Consider the following 7,212-nt stretch of genomic DNA (forward strand, 5'->3'; position numbering starts at 1 on the left):
GGTGGGCTAAGGCCAGACGGCGGAGACTGCGGCGTCTACAGTGTACCAAGCAGTGGCGGACCTAGCCCACTGGGCCAGGGTGGGCCAATAGTGTAGCCTTTCTTCTATTGTATAAAGGCTATTTCCAAATTTCAGGGTGGGCCACGGCCCACCCTGTCCACCCTCTACCTCCGCCATTGGTATCAAGACGCCATGGTTGTTGGCGTCTTGAAATGTGTCAGATCTGAGAAAAGTTTCAAAATAAGGTTAAATTGTGCTAAACTTTTGTTAATGGGTCAAAACAGTAAAAAAGTCCTCCGGTGCCAGAATATTGAGCGTTGAGCACCTGCCTAGCTGCTGATTTTCGAATCTTATGCACACATCCAGATGCACGGCAGCCCAGATTGAACGGCTGTGATAGAGGGTACCCTGTAGCTCGTCCTACAAAAAATCGCTCTCAACAACAACGCAAAGTTTCTTCCTTGTGGTGTTTCAACCCAAAGAACAATTTATAAGTTCCTTGTGGTGTTTGGTTCCGATTTACATTTATCTGGTCCACACCAAATTAAAGTGAGAAAATATTTCACGGCATAAGAAAAATTGGTGAAATCATAAATAAATAAATAGATAAATACCTACATATTTACCAGCGGCACTTGCATCATTACCGAAGGCGATGAAGTACCTGGGGGATATGGTTGCTGCAAAGGCAGCCTTCTACCGAGCTATAGATTCTACTGCATGTCCTTGTGGACCATCTGTTGGAGTAAGGTTAAATTTTGGAATCCTGCTGGAACAATGAGCATACTTTTCAGACCAGTGAGCTGCATATAATTCAGGATAGGCATGGCCCCCGCCTCCACTTCCATGCAACTGAGCTGCTCCATGTCAGCTAAGTATAATTTCTCGAGGTTTGGAAACCAACCTGCCTTGAAAATCATGATCTGTCCCTCATAGACTCTGTAAAGGTGAAGTTGGAGTGTTAGACTAGATGCGATAAGTGTCCAAATGAAGGAATTGGATCAGCTTGTAACCTGGACCACCCCATGCGCAGTTTTTCAAAACTGCCGAATATTGATGGGATAACACGTCCTTGCAACTTGCCTTTCAAGTAAAACCATTCCAGATTTGGAAGAGGATCTCAGTTTTCTAGATCAAGAACTTCTTCCTTCGCATACGAGATTATAAGATCAGAAAGGTGTGCCAATCTTGTAATAGAGGTCCATAATTCCTTAATGTGCTCATGCTTTGACTTTCGTTATTTTAAACATTCGGAGCAAAGTCAAGTTGCAACGAATGACGACTATATCTTTGTTTGCTGCTATATATCCCAGTTCTTGCATATCCTTTAGAAGACAAATTCCAGAATGTACTTTAGCACCTTGAAAGCAATCAAATATTCTTGCATCATAATCATGGTTGACCTTAGGTAGCAGAAATTGGAGCTTTGACGAAATAGGCCTTCGCCCCGCATGATATAGCAACCACACGATACAATTGCTAGGCCTCGGCGCAAGCACGCCGAAAATAAACAAAAGAGAAACATCAGAGAAAAAAATGCCAACAACATCAGATCAATGAAAGCGAAGATGACTCGCAACCGCTGCGCCCGCCGAACAATTCCACCACACTCCTAGCACTCCAGAACACTGCATACCAAGCAACACCTTTAAGAAGGAACACGACGATGACGACGCTGCTACTCGGACATGTCCTAGGGTTTCTCCCGGTACGCGAAGGGGCGTAGGGGAAGGGGTATTTACGACACCCTTCAGCAAGGCACGGCGGCACCCACGGGTGTCACCGCATCAGAGCCGGACAAGCCGAGAAGGATTTCTCCCAACCGCCAACCAACCACGACCCCGGATGATCCATCACGCTCCACCATACTTGTCGTCCACCAATATGTGCCACCACAGTCTTGCGGTCACCATTGCCGTCTCACCGTGGCAACCGAAGCGAGACCAGCGGGATCAAGAGGAATCAGTCGGGAAAGAGGAGCGGCAGGGCCAGCTGCCACACGGGAGGGACAACCTCCACCACCCTTGGCAGTAACCGATCGGATGCAACTCGGGAGCACACCAGACACCCCTGCCTGGCCGAGTCCGAAACGGGCTCGTGAAGCTCCCGTAGCCGCACTGCAGTAAGAGTGTCGCCACTCCACCACCCCCAGCACGAGCAGCCACACCTCCTTCCGCCAGAGACGATGCCATAAAGCCCACGCCAAGCCCATCCAAACCCAGATGGGGCCCAAAATGGCCCAAATCTGGGCCGGAAGGGCACCACCGCTAGCCATCGCGCTGCCCCGCAGCCAAGAAGCCGCGCCACCGGCAGCCATCGCGCCGCCCCACCCGTGAAGCTGCGCCGCCGTCTGATCCGTCGCCAGCTTGGATGCATCGCCGCCAGCCACCACCACCCAAGCGGCAGCGCCACGGAGGGGGGCGGGGCTGATGACGCCGACACCACGCGAGCAAGGCCCGATGGCCTATGCCGGTGGCGGCGGGAGGTGATTAGAAGGAGGAGGGAAGGGGAGCCCCCGGTCGCCTCACTCAGGGAGGAGACACGGGGGTCAACGGGACCAAGAGTACTCCGAAATCAGAGCTTAGTCGACTCTTTTATTTGGAGCGACAGTTCCACTACATCAATTCCTAAAAGATTTAGCATATGTAGCTTCGTCAACTTACACAAAGCTTTGGGAACCACTTTAAGATTTGTAAAGGACAAATCAAGGTAGCGCAAATTGAACAGGGTGGTCACAACATTAGGGAGCTTCTTTATCTTTGCAAATCGTAAGGACAAGACTCTTAGCAATCTGAAATTTCCAGAAGCAGATTCTACCCAGGAGGATGATACTTCACGATGGAACAAAATGGAGGACCGTATCTTTTCTCTACCATTAAGAGTACCTTCAATGCTGTTAGCTTTCTGTACCGAAATACGTCGTGCTTCTCTGCTATGCATTGTATCACGAGAGTTATCCAGAAGAAGAGAAAAATTCCCACTTGCACACTTGCTTACAGCTATATCTCTTACAAGGTCATGCATTTGGAATGTCTGTGCCATGCCATCAGCATCTCTCTGGACCACTTGAAGAAGTGAACGTTGAGTGATTTCGTTGAGATACTCATTCCCTACTTCCTCCATAGTTAAACATGGCCCCCTTTCTTGTAAGAAGCCTTTAATTAGCTATCCATGACCTAATAAGTTCATCTCTTAGAATCTGATAGTCTTCAGGAAATATGCCGTAGTATACAAAGTTGTTCTTCAAATTTCCTGGTAAATAGTTGATTCTAAGGTCCAAGACATTCTTTACAGAGTTGAGCTCTGGGTTGTTGACTATCTGCCAATCTAGCTGATTATAGAAAGTTTTCCATTCATTTTCATATGGCTTTTTGTGTGACAACAAAGTTCCAATGGCAACAATAGCTAGTGGCAACCCTTCACACTTGTCCACAATTTTTTCTACCCAACAAATCTGAGGACATGTTTTTCCTTCTACTCTTGTAAAGGCTTTTCTACAAAAGAGATCCCATGCTTCCTCCTTTCCAAGTGTTTTAAGTTTAATGACATGCTCATCGTCAGCTAATGAAGCAACATATTCATTTCTGGTAGTTATGATGATCCTGCTTCCTTTGTTGCTTATACCCAGTGCATGATTTAATAAAACCCAGGCATAATGACTCCACATGTCGGCCAAGACAATCAAATACCTTTTGTCCTGCAAGAAGTTCTTTAGTTTTTGTACCAAGCTTGCAACATCGGTAGTGTCAACCTGACTAGGGATGTCCTTTTCCTTCGCCTGGAGCTGCTTTAATATTTCCCTCAATAGATGTTCAATGTTGTAACTTTGAGAGACTGAAATCCATGCAGAACAGTCAAAATTCTGCTTAATTTCATCCTTTTTATAGACCTGACGGACAACAGTCGTTTTACCTAAACCACCCATACCACAGACAGAGACGATTGTTCGCTCTTCTTGCCCGTGTATCAACTGTTGCACAAGCCATGATGTTTCTTCTTCAATCCCGACCACCTCATCCTCGATGTTTATACATGTTGAGTCCAGAGCATGTTCCAGCTGACCATTCTGGCTTGTGTGGTTAACTTCTTCTACATTGATTGCAATACCATAACGATCTCTCATGTTTGTGAGCTTTGAAAGGCGGACCTCAATCTGCTTAAGCTGTTCAGTAATGCTTCGCCAACCACCCGCATGTTTGGAACGGCGCCATAGTTTCTTCAGTGAACTACAACCTTGTGTATTTGATTGTCCAAGCAGGTATTCATACCCGTCAATTACATCCTCAGCGTCATGTGAAACCCTCTTTACCTCATCAAGCCACGCATCAAAAGCCAGATTACGTGATGAGCACATTGTTACTTGGATTAGAAAAGCTTTCATAACTCTAAATTCAATCTCAAGCTGCTTCATGTTGTTCTCAGCTTCAAGTAAATCCGATGCTTCTTTTCCTATTGCATTTATAGCATCTCGCCCCAAACTAGCAGCAATTTTCCCAAGCACAACATAAACAACAGCCTCTGCCATCTTTGCTAAGTTTCTTCCTAATATTAAATGCAGTGCTCTTCTATGTCACTTTCAAATCCTGTCATTGTGGAAAAGAACCATTAGATAAATATAACTAGTACGATTAATATAAGATGATAATGTAAATGGCACATATATAGCATGCAGAATTAGCGTATGGGATTGTCAAGTTTGCATTTAGTTCAGATACACTGAACACAGATGTAGGTTGTGAAATACTACTACCAAGTACATTGAACACAAAGGTATGATGATTAGAGAAGGGGGGAGATAGTACAAGCAATCTGCATCATTATCAAAGTCTTTCTTCCTCGTTAGCTTTGTCTGAATGAAAATCTGGAAGTCACGTTCCAAGTAAAAATAACCTTGCAACTCTGTTTTGGGAGCTTATGTTCCTCAGCAATCTAGCATCTGCAGGCCATGCCAATAGGCAATAGATGGAGGGTTAAAACTTGCAGAAAGATGGTGTCCCCTACATCATTTGGCACCACATAAATTGGCTGAGTCTGGCCCAGCAAAACAAGATAGGAAATGTACTAGCCGTGTCCTTCTGATCCTCGACTTTGCAAATCTATTCGAGTTTTCAGTTCTCTCTTTAGCTTAGATCTGACCGAAATAGCCTTAGCTTAGATCTGAGTCAACCGAGAGTAAAATATGTAGGCCAAGATGGGAAAAGTTCTGATCTAGTGGAGTCAGCTTAGTTAAAACAAATGCAGACTTCATAGGCAATGAACAAGCGAGAGAAGAAATGCTAGGATGTAAATTTGGGAAGCAAATTTCAGAGAGATCCTTGAGAGGACGATTACAGAGATACTACAAGGGAAGGCACACAATATCTCACCAGCGGAATGATGGTCTCCCAAGCTATGGATCACGTCATTGCCTCATGTTTCTTGTGACAGCAACTAGCTACATCTAGAGCACCAGTGGAGCTCTGCATTTCTATCCATTTGTGTGGTGAACTGGTCCATTTGAACCACACAGTACTAGTACTACTACTGGGACAGTGTACTTAGGGCCTCGAGCTGGTCAGGCGCCTCGGATTCGCAAAAAGCTTACATATTAAATGCTTGGCCCAACGAAGGACAAAATTAAAATAAAAGAGAACCAGTTGATCATTTTTAGACTAGTCACAATGGAAGTAAGTTAGAGGGTGCTTGGATCCAAAAGACTATTTTTAGTCTGACTAAAAATAGTCTCTTTTAGAGGCTAAAGTTCCAAGCACTTCTGACTAAAGAGAGGCTAGGACTAGTCTTGAGGCTAAAAATTTTTAGTCATAGGAAACCTACTAAAATATGTATTAGCCCTCTCTTTCATCATTTAATGCCTCTCCTTTAACACATGCGAGTTCTGGATTGAAGGGTTTGGAGGATAATAAATGCTCAATAACTTGATTTTAGTCTTTTTAGTATTTGGATCCAAGCATGGGTGGGACTAGCAAGTTTTAGTCCCACTACTTTTAGTCATGGGACTAAAACGTATCCAAGCACCCTCTTAACTAGTAACATCACATATTTCAATACAAGATTGCTTATGTGGCACCTAATTAATAAGGAGAGAGGGGTTTGTGGTAACTTAGCTAGTTACTGTAACATCACATATTTCAATACAAGATTGCTTATGTGGCAGCTAATTAATGAGGAGAGAGGGGTTTGTGGTAACTTAGCTAGTTACTGTAACATCACACATTTGAATGCATAATGAGTCTATAGCCTAATAAATGAACTCTTTCATGATATCACTTATATATTACTACCCACTATGAAGGTAGTAACATAGACTAGTAACATCGGCAAGTTACTACTCTACGTTACTCCCCACTGTGAGCAGTCTTAAGGGTCATATGTCAGTACCTCTTGTTATGCGGTATAAATAATTAAATCTATCTTTCATAAAAAATAAATGTAAATTTGCCACTTCCACCAAATAATACTCACAAAAAGCCCCCCACCAACTGAGTTCACATGTCACTAAGATAAAATGGTGTCATTTTACAAATACAGTGTCTGAATGTTAGTACTTGCTTGGCATGGTACATAATTAAACTAAGCGCCGTTTTCTATGTGTCTAGATCTTGGTATTGTTGCATTGAGGTTTTTTTGTGTGCCTAAAACCAAGTTAGAGTTCTTTTTGGTCGTACGACATGACGCCTAAGCAAAAAAAATGTTTCTAACTTTGACCATCAGTTTGCCACGAAAAATCCGCGTATATGCTATGTGCCACGAAAAGTATTTTAATGACATAGTAATATACATTTAGTTGATCAAATCAATGGTCAAAGTTAGTGTAGAACTGCACTCGTCCAAAAACTTAAACTCATAGAGAAAGGTGGGCTATGCATTTAGCGGGGCGACGGCGAGGTGGATCGGAATCGGATTGAGCTGCGGGGGGTTACCTGCGAGGCGAGGGGAAGGGACGCGGCCGCCCAAGTCGGCGCTCCCGAGTGCATCTCCGTCTGCTGAATCATCATCCAAAATGATACGATAGGTGCCAAACGTCACGATTTTAGTACCGTCGAATCATGTTTACGCATCTCGTAAAAAAAACATGTTCACGCATCTTGAAGCACAAGAGGCTGCCACGCCAGCCGCATCCACCCGTTCGGTCATAGCAAGCCCAGACCGAACAATTTCATCCATGTCACCCCCCAAAGATTCCCACTTCTATTTCGCCCCATGTCACCCCAA

The 7,212-nt window shown here is 44.2% G+C and overlaps 1 pseudogene; it reads right to left on the bottom strand.

Annotated features, from left to right (window-relative positions):
• Window positions 1-713: 713 nt before the first annotated feature.
• On the bottom strand, window positions 714-5,491 carry LOC119299063 (annotated as a pseudogene).
• Between the last annotated feature and the right edge of the window lie 1,721 nt (window positions 5,492-7,212).

Source organism: Triticum dicoccoides, chromosome 5A (assembly GCF_002162155.2).
Source record: "Triticum dicoccoides isolate Atlit2015 ecotype Zavitan chromosome 5A, WEW_v2.0, whole genome shotgun sequence".
Lineage (NCBI taxonomy): Eukaryota > Viridiplantae > Streptophyta > Magnoliopsida > Poales > Poaceae > Triticum > Triticum dicoccoides.